Consider the following 22670-nt stretch of genomic DNA (forward strand, 5'->3'; position numbering starts at 1 on the left):
GCCCTAATTAACTCGTGCCCACGGGAGGAGGGCAGGGTTCAGAGCTGGACGCTTTCCCGACAGAAATTCCCCGGCTTTTCTCGCTAACTCACCGGTGCTGAGCCGGTTCCGTAGCACGAGCTGTACAGGTATCTGCAGTACAGGTCTCTGCAGACCACGCCTGGCACACCGCGCCTTCGCTGCCGGAGGTTTGCCTTGAACTAAAATCAAAACGATTTGCTTTCCCCCTCTCCCGCTCCAGAGGATGGGTAAATTCTCAAGCCAAATGTCTGAACAACTCACGTGTCCTCAAAGTGCTTGAAATCGCCTCTTTCTGTGGCGGGGGGGGGGAAGGATGGCTCTGCCGTCGGGTACTTCGGGGCAATTTTATTCTCTCCAGCGGCGGGACGCGGGTCATGGCCCCTCGCCGCCCTCCTGAGCCAGGAGCAGGAGGAGGAGGAGCGCCATGTCGCAGCACGGGGACGGGATGGCAACATCTGGGCTTTACGTGCGGAGTAGCTCATTTTATTTTCCTCATTTTCTAAAATCATAGCCTTTTTTTTCTAGAAGCAAACACCCACAGGGGAAAAGTACTTTAGACAAATGCTGGGGGGAGAGCGTCTCCCTGGAACGGGGGGAGAATCGATTCAAGCGGCTGGAAACGCTGAAATGGGTATTTGGGGTGATGCCGGTGGCTGAAGAGCTGATTCTCCCCCAAAACCACACAAACTCATTTGCCCATTGCCTGAAAATATTTGTGGGGTGAATCCGTCCCATGCCGTGAAGAAGGTGAGAGCAGCGGGATCGTACAGGGGTGCCTCCTCCCTCCAGCGTTACCCCCAAAGGCTCAAGCGGGGACAGCTCTTGTGCCACCAAAAGAAACGATTCTCCCGGCTGTGCCCTCCTTCGCCGAGTGAGCGCAGGGAGAGGATTTTTATGGCCGAATGATTGATCTGAGTAACTCCAAAACTGAAGAAAGCGAAAGGCTTTTGGAGGTGGCGCCGGGGGCCGCGTGCCCGCCCGGCTCCCGTCCCGGTGGGTCCCACCAGCCTGGAGCTCCGTCCCGTTGACCTCCCCTGCGAGGCAGCGGGGACGGCAGCGGCTTTGCTCGGGGCTGGTGTCCCCAGAAAGGCTTCAATGCTTGTAAAACGCCGGCCCCCGGCTTCCCTCTGCTCCCGCGGGACGGGACGGGACGGGGTGGGGTGGGATGGGATGGGGGAGGCTGCAGGGCTTTGCCCACCTGTCCCACGGCTGCACCCCCTCTGCGGGACCCCCCGGACCCAGCTCCTCTCCCCAGAAACTGCCCCGCCAGCCCCTAGCGCTGCTGGGCCCTACGGCGGGGCCGTACCCCGCGGCGGGGGCCCTGTCCCCTATAACCGGCTCGTCACGCCCCGCACCGGGGCCTGTCCCCTCCGGCGGGGCTGTGCCCTGCGCTGGGGCCTGCTCCCCGCGGCGGGGCTGGACCCCGCCCCGAGGACGGTGCCCTGCACGGGATCCCGGCCGCTATCGCGGCGCTATCCCCCGTACCGGGGGCCACATCCTGCAGTGGGACCCGCTGTACCCCTATAGGGTACCCTATAGCGGGGCCTGGCCCCTGTGGGGGAGCTGTGCTCTATACCGGCGCCTAGCGCCGTACAGGGGGGCCCGTAGGCAACGTGGGGGTCTGTCCCCGCAGCGGAGCTGGGCCCCGTACCGAGCCCCCCGCGCCGGGCCGGGCCGGGCCGCGCTCCCGCCCGCCGGGCAGGCAGGGAGTTAAAGGGAGGCCCCGCCGGTAGCCGCCAAGCGCGGCGCTGCCGTAAAGTGCCCCGCGCTGCTGCAAAGCCGCCCTCCCGCCGCCCGCCTCAAGCCTGCTATTCTCGAACGCGCTTTACGCCAACGCCGTTGCGCCACCACCCTGCCGTCGGCTGCGCTTGCGCCGAGCTCCGCCGGGCCTCTCCGCTTCGGAGTTGGTATTCAGGAAGGGCGCTTGCGCCGACGGCGTGGCGGGGGGCGCATGGGTGCGAGCGGAGCCTACGCCGGCGGCGTAGCGTTGTCGCTGGCTGGCCGCTGCCCGCGGAGTGGTGAGGGGAGGCGAGAGGCGGCGTGAGGAGAGCCGGGCCGGGGGCGCCGCCATGGGGAGGCGGCCGCGGGGCAGCGGCAGCGCGGCCCGCCGCTGAGGGCCCGCGGAGGTAACCGCCGGGGCCGCGCCGGGGTGCCCTGTTGCTGCGGTTCGCCCCGGCCGGGACCGGGCAGTGCCGGGGAGGGAGGTGGGGGGGGGCCAGGCCGGGCTGGGCCGGGCGGCGCCTCAGGCGGGGTCCGAGCCCGGGGCGCTGGGGCGGCTGTGGGGGCCGGGCAGGGCCCGGAGGGCAGAAGGGGCCGTGGGGACCGCGGGGCGAGGTAGGTGCTGGGGGGAGGCCCAGGCTTGGCCTGGGGGGGCTGAGGGGGCCGGGGAGGCTGAGGGGCCGGTCAGACTGGCCCCGGCGGCCTGGGGGGCCGTAGGGCTCAGGTTGGGGTCGGCTCGGGCCGGGGGGCTGAGGGCCCAGGGTCGCCTCGCTCCATTTCCTCCTGGCGCCGCCTGTTTCGTAGCACTGAGGAAGGGGTCCGGGTCCACCCGAGATGGCGACCCCCCCCCCCCCCAGGGCCCGTTTGAGGCCGGGTCGGTGGCAGGGATGGGGTCGGGCCTCCCCGGGTTGTGTTCCCCGGGCCTGCACCCTGCCCCGGCCTGCCCGGCGGAGCCGGAGCCTCGCAGGATGTTGGCTCCTTTGTATGTGGCTTTCCTCTCTCTAGAGGGGTTGGGAAGTGTTTATTTGGGGAAAGGGACTGTGCTGAATCTGGTATTTAAAATAGCTTTTTTTTTTTCCCCTCTTTAGCAAAGCGGGTGAGGATGAATGTGAGAAATGGGAAAAATACCCTCCCCCTTCTGCCCCCACCAGACAGGAGCTGACTTTAACTGTTCCTAAGGCAGCCAAGAGGAGAGCTTTGCAGATGAGAAGCAGCTCTCCTGTGGAGCTGGGCCACCAGAGGCCTGTGGCTCCTGTTTGGTGGCTGGCAGAGGAGAATTGAGTGGATCTCTTGGACCTAGGGGGGGCGAATAACGTGAAGTTGTGGGGATGTTCGGGAAGGTGTCTTTTCTTTTGAGGAATGGCTTGTGGTCTGGGCAGCGTGGGGACCTGCCATGTTAGGTGTGTTTCTGAAGTTAAAAAACGAAGTTTGTTAAACGTCTTTCAAGTTGCCATGACATCAGTCTGTTCTGAACAAGCTAGAGGTAACTGGGACCCGAGTCAAACTGTGTGTAAAATGACTGCAGGCGTGCGAATGGTTTGCACCAGTGTGTTTGGAAGTTGCCTCGTTAACTAATCCATTTGTTTTCCTTTTGTACAACAAGTGGTTGGATATCTGGAAATGAATTCTGAGGCGTGTGTAAGTTCATCTGCCAGCTGGACTGTCCTGTCAGCCTGCCACACGCAGCGTGCCCCCATCTCCCCACTGCCAGCACAGAGGTTTAAAAATTGGGCCTTATGTAACAGATTGGAGAAAACGTTTGGTGTTTGCCAGTGCGTCTGTAAAAGAATTGCTGTAAATTAGGGCAGGAGGCCTCCATGGGGATCCTGTGGAGAGGCCTTCTCTGTGGCGGGGTAGGCCTGACTGCTGTGAGGAACTTGCCAAAGATTTGTTGGTTTTGTTTTAATTCGGTGCGTTACAGATAGGAACGTTGGCCGGTGATGATTTTATCACCGCTTAGCACTTTTTGGGCCTCTGGGTGGGTTGTAGTCTTGTGGTGCAGTCAAGGATGGTCTAACCCCAACCTGCTGCCTGGCTAGTGGCAGCTTCTCTCAGGTCTGTGGTGGTATGCAGGCTTGGGGAGCCCCTGGTTCCCCCTGGGTGGGATTGTTTCGTTGGCTTGTAGAGATGGCTGCCCTCCCACGTCAGTCTGCCTTGGGATTTGATCTTCTCCTCATTAGCTTACAAATCTGTAAGGCCTTATAAATCAGTTCTGTAGTTTCTTTGCGAAAACAGCTGCCGCTCTGGTTTGCACTTGCATCAAAACGACTGGGGTGCAGTTGGTGGTGGTTTGCAGGGGAGACTGTTTTTTCTGGGCAGTTTCTCTGGGCGCACTGAATGGAGCTCTGTGTTCCTGCCCTTGCAGCGTGGTTTGTGTTTGGTTTTCTTGTTGCAGCACTCTTCAGAAGAGCGAGTGGAGAGGAGGAAGTTGGCACTTGCAGTTCAGCAGGTTTCTGGATTCTGCCCTGCGAGTGCTTCTCTCCGCTGATGTCAGTACGTAGAGAGGCTTCCCATCGCCTCTTGTTCTGTATTCCATCTCCAAGCTCCTGTTCAGCCTGTGTGTTGTCAAAATTGTTAATACGGGAGTGACTCAGCGGATCAATGGGAATGACATGAGGGTTGTGCTCATGGACAATCAGTATTTTTCCCCCCACCCCCTCCAGCCCCACTGGGCTGGAAGAGACAATGTGCGAGAGCAACTGCCAATAAACATGTTTACTGGACTCAGGCCTGATTGTGCTCTGTAGCCTTCTCGCCCCCTCCCCGCCCCGTGGTTTTCCTAGCTAGGAGGAGCTCTGATGAGCTGTGCTGGAACAGCAATCCTTTGCTTTGGCTGGTCCATCCAGGTATGTGCCTAGCCTCTGGTCGCGGGGCATTACAGGCTGCTAGAAGGACCAGTCCTCGCATGAGCCAGTCTGGGTAGGAAGCTGTTTATCTCTGCCTTTCAGATAGGGGAACAGCAGCACTACAGGCACTAAAGGCTTCTCTGAGATGGTGAGGAAGCCTTGGGTGAGCGGCAACCCCTGCTGCGCTTTGGCTCCTTTCTGGGGGTGTGCAGGAGGGGTGCAGACCTCAGGGCTGTGGAAGAGAGACTCTCCTTTCACTCGGCAGGGCTGGCTAACGTGGCGTTTGGTTCCAGCACTCAGTGGCCTGGTTTGCCTTGCACTACTGTGATTTCCAGCTGCGTCAGGAGTCAAACCCGTCTTCCCTCATACTGCTGCTGAGATGGGAGAGACTCGGGTGCCAACGCAGGAGCTTCCTTCGTGTGCTTACAGTGGCTTTTTGCTCAGAGCTTGTGGGAACACCTCTGCCCACAGCCCTGTAATTGGGCTTTGACTAGGCAGACTTGGCTTGTCCTGGGCGCAGTGAGAAGCTGTGGAACTGAGCCTCCTTCCTCAGGCCCAGCCACGGTGCGGCTTGGAGGCTGCTTTGGTCCTGCCGTACCCTGTGAGCCGGGAGGGGAAGGAGGGGGAGCAGGTCTCTCAGCAGCTCTGGGATTCTGATGGAGAACAAGTTATCTTCCCATTAGAAAAGCTGTGTGCTTATAAATAGTTTTGAGTTTTTATTAGAATGGATGTTGATACTTCCTACTGGCAGTCCGTGTCTCTGGTAGGTCCAGTGCTGTAGAGAAGAAGCAGGACTCGGTTGTGAGGAAAGTGTAAAGGTGACTTTCTGCTGGGGCAGCTGAACACAGAGTATTCGGGCTCTCCATCCGGCTCCCAGATTCATACTAGCTGTCCTCCATCTCCTGGGGAATTCTCCTAAATCCCTGCACAGGCTGCAGCCCTGCAGCCCTTCCTGTTGGACAGCCCACCCCTTGCATGTTACGTTGATGCATTATTTCTAATAACTGGCTTAAAAGCAAGCTTACCGCAGAGCACGCATCTCGCGGAGATGTTCCAGGGTACCTCCCGCGCTGTCTTTACTACACTATCAGCTGCTGGATGGCTCTCTGGCAGCCGGGGTGAAACATGGGTCTGCTCTTTCAAGGCTTGTCTCGACCCAAGGTGCTCAGAGCTGTGATCCCCACCGCTCGCGGGTTCCACCAGCCCTGCTGTGACAGGGAGGGAGAGGTGGTACAGCACATGCTGGGTGCAAGTGCAGTGCCTGTAAACCCACAAAAAGTCTGTTTGTCTTCCGCTTGCTGCGATGGTAACGTTGCAGCAGATCGGCACACTCGATAAGCACTGAGGTGATCCCACGCTGTGCGATTTAGGAAATGGTTCTTCAGGTAAGCTGAAACTTGTAGGTAAGACTTTGCAGGATGTTTTAGAATGCTGCATGGAGCAAGATGTCCATGGTTTCTTTCACAGCTCACAGTAAGGAGAGTTTGCTCCTGGAGTAGAGGAATTCAATTAGTCCTTGAAAGACGTTAAATTGGCTTCTTTGATTCCAAAAAGATGACGGACAGAAGTTTGCCGTGTGTCCAGGAAGATTTCCCTGTGCCCATGAAGTCTGTATTCTGCTGGAAGGTTGGTGACAGTCGCATTTTCCAAGCAGTATCCTGCTGACATCTGCCTTCTCTACTGCAGTCAGACCTGTGTCACTTAAAAAGTTGCAGCATAAACATTCTCACTTGTAGGAAATGAAGGTCTCTATGTCTTGAGACTAGTTCACCTGTGGCAGTAAAACCAAGCGCTGTCATGATCTCGTCTGCTAAAAAGACTTGCAGTAAGATGGTGACGTGGGGGAAGTCTGGAGTCCTCTCCTGTGAGGTCCGGAGGAGCTGAGCCTCGGGCCTGGGAAGGGTTCCCTGTGCCGCAGGCTGAGATCTCTGCTTCCTCTCCAGCGTCAGACGTTAGGCAGCAGAATACAGCCCCGCTGCCGCCTGTTAGGGACAGTGCTTTTGAAACAGAGTTGGGAAGTGCTGTGTTCTACTGTCTGGGGGGCAGAGGTGGCAGTAAGTTGAACGCGAGAGCAGTAGTTGGGATGAGCCGAGACGCTGTTGCAGCCAGGTCTCGGAAATAAGGTGCTCCCTGGGCTCCCAGGGTGTTTGAGACGCTGAGAGTCTGGAGGAAAGAAGCATTCATTTTTTTTTATCGTTCAATTTTACATGTCCACCAACCAAAGAGTGTCCTGTAGCCCTTTGTTATTTAACGTTATGTAATGGGTTTTAATGAGGGAGGCCTGGCTTTTGCTTTCCAAATGGTGAATTAGACAGTTGGCAGGTGACGCGCAGGCTTTGTCAGCCTGAGAGGGATGTTCTTAAGTTAACAAACAGGGGTTAAGGTTGGTCTTGAACTTGGATTTTGTGAAGCTTTCCTTTGGAAGAGCTTTGCAGCCCTGCCAGTCTGCAGCTGAGCAGGCCCGTGCAGGAGGAGCGGTGCTGGGAGGGGTTCATGGGTACCCTGGGAGCCAACGTCTCTGGGGATTCCCAATCTGGAGGCTGGAAAGTCTTGCTAAGAGTGGCTGTTGCCTGGGTGCAGGGGGCTGGATGACGGGCTCTGAAAGGTCAGCAGTAATCCAATTTAAAACCAGAACGGAGGTGTAATGGTTTTGTACTACTCGGAAGCTCCATTCTTGCAGGCTCTTGTCGTTGCCCCATGTTTTCAGGTAGAAAATGTCACTGCTTTTTTGCTTTTGAGATAGCACTGAGGTATAAACAACAAAGCAAGAAACCCTTTTTCTTTTCCTTTTTTTAGCATGGGCTGTTGGCAGTGATGAAGTTTATACTCTCTGCCTGGTTTCCCCAGCTTGATGCAGGGAGAGGATAGTGCTTTCCAGCACCTTCTGTGCTGTACGTGTGGGCGAGGGGCAAGCTAAGGCTCTCCGGGAATCCCCCCACCCCCAACTATGCTGATTCCTCTTATCCTGAAGGCGATGCAGGTTTGAGTTGAAGCCTGGCTTTTGTGTTCCCAAGTACAGAGAATATTAAGGAGGCGACTTAGAACAAGTGCTAGAAGCGGAGGTACAGTCTGTACGTTGGAAGGGGCTGCTCGCAGCCAGGAGCTGAGGAGCAGCAGTTGCATCTGGTGGGTGTGGGGTCAGCGTGCCACGGGACGAGGTACCGGAGGTGCTGACAGGTACAGACTAGTCTCAGCCTTGAGCCTTGGGAATTCCTGCACAAACTTGCCTGCTGGAGCTTGTCGCTCAGTGGGCTTCGGCGGCTGGGGAAGGAATAGGAAGTGCTTGGAGGGATGGAGCTTTAACATTTCCTCCAGGGTAACTTGCAGCTGATTTTAAACTCATGCTGTTTTCATAGGGGTGTCTGTCCGATCCGGGGGTCCCGAGAAGAGATTGTCAGAGTCCCCAGCAGATTCTCCAGCCTGAAGTAGTAGGTGTTTCAGTGCAGGGAAGGGAGTAGAGAGAGGAATTCCAGCACAGCAGACCGTCATGGCCCTCCATCTCATGCAATAGCAGGGGATGTTGCTAGGGAGCAGCTCTCCACCGCTCAGGCCCCTCTTCTCTGTCCCAGGCCCACTGCTTGGAGCAGGGGGAGCCGAGCACGGCGCTGCTCGGGCTTACCGGGTCTGCAGGCACCAAGTTCAGGAGAGTGAAAGGGAAGCTTAGTTAACACACCATGCTGAATTTAGCTGGGTATAGAATAAACACTGTGAATGTGAGTTATTGTGCAGTATGCTGTTCAGGCACACCTGTGCTGTGTTGCAGTAACCTTTCTCTAGCTAAAGCTCTCTGGGTAAATCTGTTGCGGCATTTTGCCACGGGGAAATGGTGGGCAGACCCCTTGCGTTGGAGCAAACTCTGGTTTCAGGTGGGTTTTGGCAGGGGCTCCTTTGCCTCGGCTGCGAGGCGCAGACTCAGGCCTGCCTTCAGCAGGAGGTGTGTGAGCAGCATGGTGATGTAGCAGCCCCGTCTGCCGATGGGCTTGGCTCGGCAGCGGCACGGCATCGCAGGGCTGCTTTGGGGTGAGGCGAGGTCAGCTCTGCAGGGGCTCTGGCCGCTTGGGGCTGGCTGCAGAGTCACGACGGGAGCTCTGCTCCCCTGTTCTGTGTGGAAAATGCCCACAGTGTCCCGGAGCCCAGGTGCAGCCATGCTTCAGGTGTACTGACCTCACTGCATATTTATTTTTCTTTTCCCTCCTCACCCTTCCCTCTCCCTTTCATTGTGCTGACATCTCTCTGACTTCTTGGGCTCCTACCTTGCTGAGATATTTTCTTGCAAGAGCTAGCACGTCTGTCAGGGAGCTGGGCTGCCTGCATAGCAGGAACAGCCTAGAGCATCTTCTGCACCGGAGAGATCAGTTTGCCAGGCACGGCTGGATGGTGGTAGGCGCCTTTGAGAATGGCGGTGGTGCAACCAGAGGAGGGAGGACAACGTGTGCAAATGTCCTCACTGCAGTCTGGATGGTACCCACGGTTCCCAGCAGGTCTTCTTTAATGTCTCTCTGAGTATATAAGCACAGACCTGGAAACAAGACTCAGTATAATCCCGTGCACAGCGCAGAGGATGCACTGCAGTGGGCTTGGCTCAGTGACAGCAGACACCCGAGGTGTGATAATGCACGAGCAGGGGACAGTTCCCGCTGCTGGTTGTGGTCCTGGCAGGGGACGTGCAGAGCCTGAAATCTGACTTCTCCGTGGAGAAGAGTATAACGCTCGGTGCTTTGCTCCTATTTTTGTTTGGAGCCAGAAATCAAAGTCCAGAGTGGTGCTTCTGCAGCCAGAATAATTTAAAGGCACTTGCTCTTGTTTTGGGGCCAATATTTAACTTGTGCCTGTGATGAGGAATGCCTGTTAGACTCTAAATATTTGCCTTAAGGAAGAAGTTTGAGGGAAGAACGTCCACTGCTGGGGGGGAAGCAGGGGGGATTTCAGGAAACGAGTTCAAGTCTCTGTATTTACAGGTCTGTCTAAAACAGCCTGTGTTCCCCTTCTGGCGCAGCTCTGGCAGGTACTGAGGCAGCTCTGGCTGAGCCGCAGCGCAGGAGCGTCTGGGAGGAAATGTTTGTGCGCTCCGGCGGCTGGAGCAGGCAGCGGCGCAGGGTGTGTCTGCTCGCACAGCCCCAGTCCTGCGCTCCCGCTGCCAAGGGAGATTTAAAGGCACAGGTTTGGAGCTGCTTTCCAGCTGGGGCTGGTGTGGGCAGCTGGGCTGAAGCGTGTGTAACTTCCCGATAAAAGCAGCTTATCAGAAAAGAAATGCTCTGCTGCTTTTGCTTTCTCTGTGGTCTTTGGTGGCAAGAGTTCATTAGCTGTGAAATCCTCTGCGGTGGATCCTGCTAATGGCAGGATTTCCCATTCCCTGGACCTGCTCAATGAGGTGCTTGTGGCTTCTCCTGTCCTCTCTCGCCTTTCTGTGTGATCCTTCTAGCAGTGTGCCACAAACACCATCACACAGCCTCCGGTAAGCCTGTAAGGGTGTTTGTCTCTGCTGGTCAGCATTGACCTTGTCCCACGTTCCTGGGCAGAGAGCGGCTGTGTGGAGCTGTGTGCTGGGGTGCCGGTGGTGTACGTCAAAATTCAGGTCAGGTCATGCTGGCATCTCTGCAGGCTGTATGGGCTGGTTGTGGTGCGTGAGGACATGGCGATGGAGAGGAGCCTGGTCCTCTGTTCCCAGCTCCTTAGGTGGCCGTAGGCAGGTCAGGCAGCCCCTGTCTGCGGGCAGGGCAGGTTAGTAATTCTGGGTCTGGATGTGAAGTCTGGGCTTCCTTAGTGACATGGTAACACTCTGCCCCAACTTCTCGTGCTCTGTGCTCTGATTGCATGCTTTTGGCCATCCTTGACTATTTTAGCTGAGTTTTGCATAGATACAGAAAGAACATGTTTTCTCTTGAAGCAAAATCAAAGGCACGCGGCTGTTTGCAAGGCAGCCCAAGGGGAAGGCTTTGCCCAGGCTCCTGTGTGCAGAGTTCAGCCCGGCTCTGAAAGGTTGAGAACTTCCTCCTTCCAGTGTAGCAAAGGGCTTGCAGGCAGCCCTCAGTCCCAGCCTGAAGCTATGCTAAGGAGAGCCAAGTCTAGCTGGAGCATGGCTCTGGCTTTTAGTGATGGGTTTGGTGCTGGGGAAGCAAGGACCTCTGTCAGAGCCCCATCCAGCTCAGAGGGTGGCACGGTGCTGGAGTTCGAAGGGGATGGGGGGCTGTATAGGAAGATGGCAAACTGTCTTCCCCCCCCGTTTGCATATTCTGCAGGCACCTGGTACCATCTGTGATGGTGGTGATAACTGAGCTGTGCCTCTTCAACCCAAGGGCTCTGGCAGTGTCCGCACCGCAGCCCAGAGCCGCTGTGTGGTTGCATTCCCAGTTTGAAAGGCTGTAGAGGGGCTCGTGTTCCAGAGCGTGGCTGGCAGCCCCTCTGAGCTGCCGGACCACGGGGCTGGCTGTGGGTGGGCACCCAACAGCACTGTGCAGCTGTGGGAAGTCTTGGCCAGTTTCCATAATGAGTGTTGATGGGTTTAGGCCCACAAATTGGCTGCATAATGAATGAGGGAGCCAGGGGAGCTGTGTCCTGTTTGCAGGGACTGGAAGAGGTGAAGGGAACTAGAAACATGAGTAATTAAAAAAAAAAAAAAAATGTTTGGGTTTTGGATGGAAGCGTGTGCTAGAGAAGGGTGAACGTGTGTTGGCTGGGGTTTCTGGGACAAATCGGAGAAGTGAGAGCCCAGAAATGAGGGAGAAGGGACAGTTTGTTCATGTAAATAATGTTCCAGGTATTAATAGCAGCAAGATGAAATGGGTCCTCCTGGGGGGGGTGTATCCTGCATGTTCCTTCATGTGGGCGATCCCTCTGACTTTATAAATTAAGCCCTTTGTGTAGGGCCCAGAGAAGCAGGTCTGGAGCAGGTAAGGTAAAGGGAGGAACCAGCAGGGTCGCATGAGATCTACCTGTTTGAGAGAGAGCAGTCTTTTGGATGAACCCCTGAAAAGTTTCCTTTCCTGGTCCACAGCACCTCTGTAGCCACTCTTCTGATCCTGTGCAAAATACACACAGGTGGGGAACGAAGGAAGGTGAGAAACAACCTTTGGAACGTGCCTTTCTGATGTGAAGGTTGGTGGCAAACCAGACTGAGTCCTTAATCCGCAAAGCTGTCATGGTGCTTAATAAAGGGTTGTGAGTCTGATCCTCTACGTGAGGGATGGAGGAGTGAAAAGATCCTGAACAATTTGTGGCGTGACCAGGAATGGGATGTAAGGCTCTGTCCCCTCTGTTCTGAAGCTTATCCCTCCCTGCCAGCCAGCAGACTGGGGTATTTGTCTAGGTCTTAGGAATTTGTCCCAGTTAGTCTCCAGTTGAGAATCGCCTTTCTCTACCCCCCTTTTCTTCTGTGAGATCACGGACGTGTTAGAGTTTCATGCTGCTTCGCTTCCCCATCTGTAAAATAAGCAGGTCGCTTCTGTACCTTTGAGAGAGGTTGCAAGGAAAAATGTGTAATGGATTGAGCTGCTTGGTCTTGTAATAGAGCGGGTGGGAAGATAAATGCCTCATGGATCGCTCGTTGCTTCTCTGAAGATGCTGCTGACACTTGCATGTAAGCTGATGGATATTGTCGTGCCACAGAGCATCCCTCCGCCCCAGTTACTCTGCAGGAAAGATTAATCGCACAGTGCTACTCTTTGCTCCCCGCGGTCTGGGCTGTGGGTCCTGCTGGTGGTCCTGGAAGGCTGTCCTTGTTGGGTTGCTGTCCCCGTTGGGGTGGAGAGCTGGGAGCAGCGTACATAAGCCAGCGCGGCAGTGAGCCAGCTCCCGTGTGACTTTGCAGTAGGGAAGCGATTCTGGCATCTCAGTGCAAGGAGTTTGACAGCTCTTCGGGGAGAGGTTTCCCTGTGAACCCCCCCTGGAAGCCTTCCCTTCCCTTCCCATCTTCTTTCCCCCCCAATTCTTAAGGTTGGCAGTCATTTGAGAGGAAACGTGTGGGGCTTCGAGCAGCCTGGGGAAAAATGCAGAGGGGGAAATGGTGTTAGCTTGAATGTGGGACAGCTCGACTTGGCAGAGCTGCAGCTCTGCAACCCAGAAATGGAAACAGCCCTTGTCACCAGTGGGAATGACACCCCCCTCCACCCACCCTGCTCCAGGGCGAAGCGCCCACTCGAGTGAAGTGACTGGGCTGGGACAGAGCAGAGCTGGCATGGTTCCCCCCTTCTGTGCAACCCTCGGGGGGTTGGGGAAGTTGCAATTAGCTGTAGTTTGGTGATTGAAGAGATAACTGGATCCAGGCATCCCTTTTTCCCCTGCCTTGTCTTGCAAAAGGCTACCCCAGATCTGCCAGTACAGCTGCTTCCTAACCTGGTTCTGTCAAGAGGATATGGGTTACGGGGAAAAAAAAAAAATCCTACTATTAAAAGTGCTTATGCCAACCCAGATCCTGCTGACAGAAAAGGGTTTGGTAGCAATACATGACAGGAGGCCAAGCAGATCTCTGCAGAGTGACAGTCCCCAGATGGGCTGAGGAGCGGGGGAACCCTGCTGTCACACGCATCTCGCTGTTGCGGTGCACAAGCCTTTGGCAGCCAGGCTGGATGTACGCTTCAAATCTGCTGAGTTGGAGTCCTTGTGGGTCTGTTTCTCCCCTTTAAACTGTGGCTGGCATGTGAGTGGCTCGTTAGTAACCCCTTCTGGAAGCCCCTTCTAGCTGAAGGCCCCAGAGTGCTCAATTTGCCCCCATTCCCTGCAGGATGAGTAACTATCCCAAATCTTGGAGGTGGGAGATGAAACAGGCTGTGGTTTTCGTTCCTCCAGTGCTGTGTCTCTTTCATCTCTGCCGCTTCCTCCCTTACCCTGGTCCCGAAGTGGGGCTGGGAAGAAGCCCTGTTGTTTGAGGTACTGGGCAAATCTGTATTACAGCAATTGCCCATGAGAAGTGTTCATGAAGGTGATTGGGAAAAACTGTCTGGTATTTCAAAGCCACCCAGATGGGCTTTGCGCTCTCCTGTGGCAAGACCTGGTTGCTTTGCAGCACAGAGTTCCCGGTCCTGTCCCTCATGGGGGCAGCGGGGCTGCCCCGAGCTGCCTGGCCGATGGCCAGCATCTTCTCCCGGCTTAGGCTGCGCTGCCGAGTCTTCCGATCCCCTGCGAGTGCTCCCATCGCCTCCCTGGCTCTGCACTGAGTTTTCTGGGCGGTACAGCACAGCTCACCCTCCTTCCCCAGTTGTCAGGGCTGGGAGCCCCTCCTTTCCCCCACGGCTGTCTGGTGGGAGCCCTGCAGTGGCAGAGACGGGGAGGAAGCAGGAGATAAATGCTCTCCTGTGTCCCTCTGTATCCCCTGACAGAAGGTCAGAGGCTCTTAAGAGGTGGTGCCTGCCCATGGTGGCACTGGCGAGGAGGAGGAGGAGGGAGGTGCTGGCTGAGCTCTGCCTGTGGGCGTCCGCTCCACCCACCTCCTGGAAATGGAAACCAGGAGACAAATCTGAAACCAATCTGGCAACCGCTGCAGCCAGGCCTCTGACCCGCTCCTAGCGTGGAGCGGGGCAGTGCTGCACGAGGCCGGGTTACTGCCCCGGCCTGGAAAAGCGCAGATGACCTTAGAGGGCACAGCAGCCTCTGGGGACCACTGGGCTTTTCTCCCTCTTCTGCCACTGCTTTCTGTGTGATGTTAGGCAGCTTTGTGCCTCGGTTCCCTCTTCTGTAATGACACTTCCTTGGTGAAGTACTTTGAGCCACTGCTGCAAGGAGTAGTATAAGAGCCAGGGGTCACTTATCGTTTGCATCAGCCATCTGGAAAGCCCCTGGAGCTTGTGACTAGGAACATCAGGACGATAAGATGGCTAATGCTGCTGCCTGGATTCTTACCCAGCTTGCTGGGAGGGAAGGAGGTGTGTGCCCAGCCCCTGGAGCCATTTGATGTGCATGCCAGCACAGGGCCGTGGATGTGGTCTCTTCTGGGGTGTCCCACCTGGCGTGACAGATGTGGTCATTTGTGTGTGTTCAGAGGTGGCAAGTACAAGCTTTGAAACAGCAGCATCCACACCTGGTATCATCTAGAGCTCCCTGGTGGCCTGGACTCTGGTCAGACAGTCCGGGCTGCACAGAGGGGGTAACAAGAGAGGGGGTTTTCTCATGTGTGGCCGCTTGGAAAGCTGCAGTTCAGAGAAAAGAAAGTCTGCTGTGGACTTGCAGTGTGACTCCAGTTTGGGCAGCAGGGATGTCCTGCCTTCCAGAGATGGTGGCTTCCAGAAGAGTGAGCATCACCTGCTGTCAGAGCAGGTTTGTGCCCTGGCACATAAATTGTTGGGCTGGTGTAATGTGCTGATGATAGTCCTCTGGCTCCTTGTCTGTCCTGCTCTGGGGCAGCCTTTCCCCTGCTGGCTCCAGGGGCACAGCCCCGGTGGGGTGCCGGGAACCCCCTGCTCCCTGTGCCTTGCACATGAGGAGGCCGTGCAGATGTCGAGCGGAGGGAGTGCGTTTGCTTGTTCTGTGGCTGCTTAGGGGCTGCAGGGAGGGAAAATGGAAGTGCTGAGAGCTAGTGCTCTGCTAAACTTTGATCTCCGACTCCCTGGAAGTTGAGAGCGAGGGGGGATACCCTGGGTTGTTCAGTGATGCTGAGCCAGCTCCGGCCAGTTTCAAGCCATTTGTGTTGTGGGGAGACCCATGGTGTGAGTGTCCGAGGACAGCAGTCTGTTCCCAGTCTCCTGCTTCTGAGGTTATTTGGGAGCCTGTCCGAAGGCTGTGGGGAGGAAAAAGTGCTGAGTGTGTTGCTCTGGCATCCCGCTCCCTGGAGAGGAGAGTGCGTGGCTCGCCCATGCTGGTGTTCAGTCGAGTTCCTCTGAGGGGAGGAAATCTCCTCCAGGTGGATAAAAGGTTTTGAGATTGTCACCCAGCCTGGGCTTGGGGGAGGAAGGGAAGGGAGCCACGCGCATCCAGGAATTGGCTTTTGTTATAGGAAAGGGGTTGGGAAATGTCTCTTATCCTTTGGAGAACAGATGTTGAGCCCCTCGTCCTAGCTACAGCTGATCCCTTGCAACGCCGGAAGGAAGCACATGTGGGATTCAAGGCTGCGGGATCTCTGAGGACATCCTCAAAAGGGTTGCGTTCTTCCTCTGCTCTTGAATGTCTCCCACCACTTGACAGCACTCCCTCTGAGACAGTGCTTGGATGGCTGCCTCTTCCCGTGTCCTCTGCTCCCCTTCTGCTGCTGCCTGGCCCGTGGGATGCAGCTGTGGTTTGTGCTCTGTAAGCAGAGCCATGAAGAGCTCTCCTGCGGCACGTGGGGGGAGGTTTCGCCCCACCGTGTGGTCAGACCCTCTGACTCATGTGCACCAGAACACCTCTGCCTGGACTTTCTCTGGAGCCTCGTCCTGCCGTGACAAGGCATGGATCACCTTGTGGGCAGCATCCCCCTCAGACGATGCCAGCGCAGTGGCTCCTGCAGAAGAGGAGAGCGGATGAGAGGCAGGGGCTGGCAGCGGGAGAGCCGTTCACCCGCAGTCCGGCAGCGTGGGAAAGCTGCGCTGCGCTTCGCAAGGGAGCCTGTTTGTCTCCGCCAGGCTGTCGTACAGAGCAATCCACGACTTGGGGCTGCAGGGGTGCCCCCTTCCTCGGTGACTGGTTGAGAGCTGCTCTTGACCTCCCCATCCATGGGCATTGATAAAGGAGCTGTGTCACCAGCCAGTGGGGAGCTGTTGTGTCGTCTGCTGGCTGCACTGATGGGTGTAGGTCTGGGGCTGCCTGCCATGGGTTGGAGCTTGCTCTGTGGCTCATTGACAAGGGGTGAAGGTGGCACAGCAGCCCCTTGGTTGCGTGTGGTTTTCACATTGTGTGAGGATTGTTGCTGTCATGTCCCGGCTCATTTTCCATCCCCAGGGGGTGGTTGCATAAACAGGAAGAAGTTTTTGCTGTAGGTCTTTCTCAGTGGGCTGTAACAGAGGCTGTGGACCCTGCTCTGCCTTCAGCGGAGTGGAGAGGAGCGATGGCACTGTGCACAGCATCACGTGCGTGATGAGGCTTTATTGATGGTCTGGCCTTGTGGTGACAGTCGGGCTGTCCCAGTGCTGGGAGAGCAGGACACCTTCCCATCTCCCTGTTTTGGTGGGAAGGACTGATTTCATGGGTTGGGATTCAGAAATCTCTGGGAGTTTGCTGTTTCAACTGTCTGACTTCACACTAAAGTTTAAATACACGCGTGTGCTCATGTATACAACTGCAAATTCGGGGGAGGGAGGGAAAACCCCAAAGTTTATTAGCAGCAAGCAGTGCAAAGCGGCTCTGATGCCGGGCTGGGAAATAAGCCCATCACAGTGGGGTGGGAAATGGATGGTTGCTTGCCAAAACATCTGCTCTCCTGCTCTGGTGAGGTGTGTTAACAGGGCTGGCTGTGCGCCATTCTCTGTGGGTCGCTGTGGATGCTGGCTCCAAAAGGCGACGAGCAGGTAGGCTCAGGACCGGCTCTCGGGTGGGCGCGTCGTGGCCTCGCAGCTGCTGCAGTGTTTCCCCTTTCTGCTTTGCTGGGCCATTGGCACGCTTCCCTGATGTTTCCTCACCTGCTGCTGTCCGCTTTTGTACCTGCTGTTCCTCTGGGTTTGCTGCCAAAGTCCTCTTGCGGCAGGTTGTCCCTAAGCCTTTTCCTGGGCAGGTTCTGCAGCCTCTGTCCGGTGGCCTGGCAGGAGGCAGGGCAGCTCTCCGCTGCCATGGCTGTTGCTGCAAAGCAAAGGTGCAGCACGTCTCTGGCTGCAGTGGAGGTGGGGAGAGAGCCTTCCTCTGTTCTGTCTGTGAAACCGATGGCAACTCTTCTTTCACATCCATTTCTGTGCACGCTGCCGGATGTGCACTAAGATCCTTTATCAAGAAAAAGGTGAGCAGCACTTTATCTTGTTTTTATGAAAAGTGTTAGCTTTTGAGGGCATGGGAGTATTCAGGGACAGGGCTGGGGAAGTAGCATGCTGGTAGAGATGGTCTTAACCTTATTTCAGGCTGCAGTGGCACAGGAGGAGGTGTTCTAGCCTGAGATGTGAGATGCGAAATGGAAGCAGTTGTTCCAAGCTGCTGGGTGAAAATTATCTATTTGTCTAGAAGCCTTTTTTTTTTTTTTTTTTTGCCACTGCCTGGCGACCGCAAAGCAGGCTGCGAGCTCTGGAGATGGGGAGGGAAGGAGGTGGAAGGGGAACTTGCTTTACTCGGAAACCTGACATCTGAACGCAGTGCTTTCCTGCCTTGTTCCTGGAGCGTGGCCCAGCACAGGTAGTGTCACAACCAGGCTGATGATCTGGGTTGTGGTGGCAGTGAATTTGTGTGTTCGTGACAAATGTAGGATCATCCCTTTCACAGAAGGGCTTTGCAGGTGCCTGGGTCCCACCGCTGCCGCCTGCCTCTTGCTGCTGAACCAGCATTGTTACCTGAAGTGAAACCTGCTCTCGAAACTTGTGTGGTGCTGGGGGAAGGATGGAGAGGGCACGGCGATGCCTGTTACAGACGTGCTTGTGCATCTCCCGTTCTGCATCTGCAGGCACTGCTCAACTTTCACAAGTCAGTCACACTTCAGCTGGATCCCCATGGTGCTGTGGGCCCGGCAGTCACTTGGAGCACGTCTGGATCTGTGTTGGGCCTCCCTTTCCATGTCTTGTGCCAGGGCAGTACAAGGGTGGCTGAGTTGGCAAGGTGGTTTTTCCCCACAGCTGAAGCAGAAATGGTTAAAAAGGGCCTGTGTCCGGTGGCAGAGGTTGAAATACGGAATAGGGCTGTCCCTGAAGATGTTTTGGGCTCTGGCTCTGTAGTTGTCTTCCAGAGGTCAGTGCTCAGTAGCTGTTTGAGCAGTAGCTCTCCTTGGGCTTCTCCATTTCCCAGGGCACAAATGTGTCTCAGTGATTTGGGATACAGACAATCCTTTGGATACCTGCTTGCAGAGAGAGCCTATTTTACGCGGAGTTGCCAGGCATGAAAGCAAACCTCAGGTTTTGCAGTAGGTGAGCATTAGGGACTTGACCTTTCCCAGTGTGTCAGTCAGATCTGGCTGGATTGTTCTGCTCTGAAGCTTCTTGCGGTCGATGTTGGCTGTACAGCTGAGTCTTAGGCTTTTTGCTCTGGGCATGAATGGAGTAAATAGCAGTATCGGGTCTTGACTGTAGAAACGAAACCTTTGCAGGCTCTCTCCCAAGATGAGCGTGCTTGTGATAATGAAATCGGTGCAAGAACTGGGCAGGACGGGACTGGTTGGAAAAGAAGCAGGTTCTGCTCTTACGTCAACCTTGGTAAATGTGTGGAGGGGAGAGCAGGAGAAGGGGAAGGCGCGGGACTGGTAAACAGGTTTTTGCTGGCCAACTGCTGTGGACTTTTGGAAGGCAGCTGGTTCCTTTGCAGCTCTGCCTTGTAGCAGCGGCATGGATTTAATTAGTATCCGGTGTCTAACTGGAGCTTGCTGCGTTGAGGATGTATTGTCTGGTTTAAATAGAAAACCCACTGGCAGAGCCGCAAAACCCGGCACATGCGAGGGGCTTGACGGCTGAGACCACTTGTTCAAGTAAGTGACTCTGCGTATGAAATGCCTTATTGAATCCAGCTCTTGCGGTGCCGAGCGGGGGCTTGAAAGGCATCGTCAGCGTCTTGGCTGGGGTGCCTGCGTGTGTCCCGTGGAAACCGCTGGAGCATATGGGCTGTGGGAAGGGCTGAAGAACCGGGAGTTGGACTCTGACTACTGTCCTTTTAAGGTCTCCCAGCCAGAGACTCGGCTTTGTCTGTAATGAACTTCCTTTCTTCCAGTACTACTAACTCTACATTAGTAAAACCGAAACCACTTCAACATCCTAGTCGGCTTTTTTTTATGTGCTGAACTGTTAAGATGTGATAGATTCTGCAGAATTACAGTCTTGGGTCATTTACATCACGTAGGGGCAGAAGGTGAGCCTGTGTCTCTTCTGTTGTTCAGAACCAGGTTTATTGCTCTGGTTACCGATCCGTTAACCTACGGTGTCCCTCTTAGGGTAATAGCAAAGCAAGTTGCAGTTTCTCAGACAGAAATTGCTCCATCTGTGAGCAGGAGCACCAAAGCGATGCTAGTATGAGCAGTGGGGCAGCGGGCTGGAGCTGCAGTTGGGTCATTTGCTGATCTTCCCATCTTCCAGCTGTGTACCAGAACCTCTCCTGGCCCAGCAGCCATGAGGACGGCTGTTGCTGGTCTTGGAGAAGGGATACTGGAGTAGAGAGCAGGTAGAAGATGCTGGTAACATCCCAGAAGCATGACGGCAGGGCTGGATGGGAAGGTGGGCAGGTATCTCTTGCTACCTGACTCCCTCCCCTCCCGCAACCAGGGGTTTTGCATTCCAACACCCCACAGTAGTTTGGCGTTGCTGCTGTTTCCGTGCGGTGTGGATCCGGCACAGGGACCATGGGAATGGCTCGTGAGATGGACGTGGCTGGGAGGTGGCTGCCCTGGGGCTTAGCTGGGCACAATTGCATGTCACACAAGGGGTAAATCAAGGCCCATAGTACAGACCCCTTTTGTGGGGTCTGTAAAGTCAACCAAAAAGCTGTTTCCCTTCAAGTCTCTCTAATAAAGTTTCAGTGTGTTTTCTGGTAGATTTTATGAATTCTGTAGCTGGAAGTTTAAATTTGTGGCTGATGAGCCCAAGAAGGTGAATAGGCACTTGGTTCTCGGATGGATTTGTCTGACTTGTGCTGTGTTTGATCTTTTCCAGTCTAGTTTTCAGATCTGGTCTTATTTTAGCGTGCGTATATTTACTATTATTATTTTTCCTAGAGAAGTATTTTTAGCTTCTTGCTTGGTTCCTGTGCTGCTGCTGAAATTTCCATTGTGGTATTTCTGGCTCCTTGGTAAAGCATAGTTAATATTTTCCATCCAGGTGTAACTGCTTTGGACGGGGATCCAACGAAAAGAGTGAAATTCTGCATTCGGCTGGGAGCAAATTGCATAGCAGCTCGCAGCAGTGGAGAGATGCTTCGTGAAGTTTTCTTTGTGGCTGCTTTTACTGAGAGATTTAGGAGTTGCCCTAGAAGAGCTGTTGACTCTGCGAGCTTGTTTGTGTTCAAAACCATTGAGGATCTGGGTTGTTCTGAATTTGGACTGTCCAAAGCACATTGATTTCCATTTCTGCTTATGCAAGCAGGGAGCAAACACGCATCAAAACGGTCCCACTCCTGTTGGTTAGAGGGGCCTGTTTCCTCGTTAGATATTTTTGGGTGCAAAATAATTACAGCTGAACTGCTGCCAGAAAGCTGACTCCTAGTAAAGCTGACGCTATACACACGCAGCCTTGCCTGCCTGCCCACCCGCTGCCGGGCGGGGAGTTTTCCTCGTCCACGCTGAGCTGTGGCGCGAGCAGTCGAGACTTCAGGATGAAGTCATCCAGCTCTGTACCCTTCTGCCAGTCCAGGGGTGTTCTCCGGCGCGTGGCTTGTACGGCTCTTCCGTGTTCCTCTCGAAAAGGAGGCAATTGTTTTAAAATCACGACAGCGTAGGGAATTCACACCTTCCTGTGAGTTCCTATCAGCTCTTCAGAGTGTTGCCTTCTGGGCTCCACTGGAAAATGAAAACACTGCTACTGGTGGTTTTCCCCCTTTTTTACTACTTATTTAATTTCGTTATGTTTAGAGAACACTTCAGTTTTGCTCCCAGTCTCTTTTGTGGCTGTTGCCATGCCGGAGTTGGGTCAGGGGGACACTGTGCACGCTCTGGGTTCGTGAGCACATACAGCTCCTTGGGCAGCAAGAGTCTGGGATGGTTGGGCCGTCCCAGCACTAACTGCACCGTTAGCGGTGCTGGAGTTTGAGGAACAGCTGAGATTTTGCTTTTAAAGCAGGCTGATGGTTTTGAATGGTATCTAAAGATCTCAATGAAATCACGCGTGAGTCATTACTGGTTTTGTGTTGTGAGAACTTGGTGTAGCCGAGCGTTGGTGAGGCCTCCGAGCTGTGAAGTGGGACTCCTGTTCAGTAGAAGCAGTTCTCTGCTGCAGTGTTGAAACTGCTCTTCTCATCATTACGGAGGGAATAATGTGGCACGAACCTATATAAAAAAAAAAAAAAAAATTGAAAATTCATAGTAATCCATTAAAAAGCCATGTTTGTGTTTGGAAGCTGGGAGAAAATAAGTTTGAAGGGATTTGGAGCTTGATCTGTTGTAGGTTAAGAGCTGACCAGAGTACACAGTGTCCAAAAATCTCCTGGGGAAGGGAATAACCAGTAACAAGAGAACACTTCTAATTTAGAGAAAAGCTTAATAGACATGATAGCTGGAAGAGGAAGCCAGAAAGAAAAATTCATCATCTTCACAGCACAGCTCAACTCGGGGGAGAAAAACAAATGCCTTTTTTTTTTTTTTTTTTTTTTTTTAATCCTGGTGTTTTTGTGGCTCGGATGTTTTTTTGGACATGGCTGAGAGCCATGGAGGGATACCAGGGTAAAATGCTAAGGTGCTCAGGCTGGTTGATGGTCTGTGCTGGGAGCAGTACAGCTACACATGGTAAATGCTTTAATCTCTAACAGAGGCTCAGTGTGTTCCTCCTCTGTCGCTTTGTTTGCTATAAGTCATTTTTTTTTTGTTCTGTGTTAACTATACAGCTGGAGGTGATGGTATGTCTGATTATTTCCTCTGTTAGTGGTTGTTTGTTTTGGGTTTTTGGGTTTTTTTTAAATTACAGTGCCAAGAGCAGTGTTAGCTCTGTCTGACCCCTCTGCTGCACACAGCCGTCAGGAGCGGTGCAGGGAGGGCAAGAGCCTGGCCGTGGGGCGCAGCGAGTGGCAGGGGCAGGAGGGGACTGGCGAGGCCGAAGGTGCTGGGAGCGCCCTGCGCCTGCTGCTCAGGGGGCTGAGCTGGGCTAAAGCGTGCGGGTGGACTCCTCCCTCCTCACGGACACACCGTGTTCTCAGTAAAGAGCTGGGAAGCCAGGAAGGGAGGGGAGGTTTGGAACAAGGATGCTCGGATCATGTTGGATTAAAAGCTTTGCTGCCACAATTTAGGGTTTTTGTGGGTTTTTTGGGCTGTTTTTTTTTCCCCTGAACACTAGAAGAAATTCTGGTAGAAACATTAGCCTTGGCTTTATTCTTTTTTTTTTCTTTTCAAGAAACAACCTGGATGGAAAAAAAAACCATATT

The 22670-nt window shown here is 54.6% G+C and overlaps 1 protein-coding gene across 2 annotated transcripts in view; it reads left to right on the plus strand.

Moving 5' to 3' along the window:
• The first annotated feature begins 2045 nt into the window (after positions 1–2045).
• The window catches only part of CSNK1G2 (casein kinase 1 gamma 2), a 47330-nt gene continuing 26705 nt past the window's right edge, over positions 2046–22670 (plus strand). For both annotated transcript variants that reach the window (XM_076359227.1, XM_076359228.1), the window contains exon 1: positions 2046–2147. The gene's annotated coding sequence lies outside the window, so the exon portion shown is untranslated. The remainder of the gene's footprint in view (positions 2148–22670) is intronic.

This window comes from Aptenodytes patagonicus, chromosome 25 (genome assembly GCF_965638725.1).
Source record: "Aptenodytes patagonicus chromosome 25, bAptPat1.pri.cur, whole genome shotgun sequence".
Classification (NCBI taxonomy): Eukaryota; Metazoa; Chordata; class Aves; order Sphenisciformes; family Spheniscidae; genus Aptenodytes; species Aptenodytes patagonicus.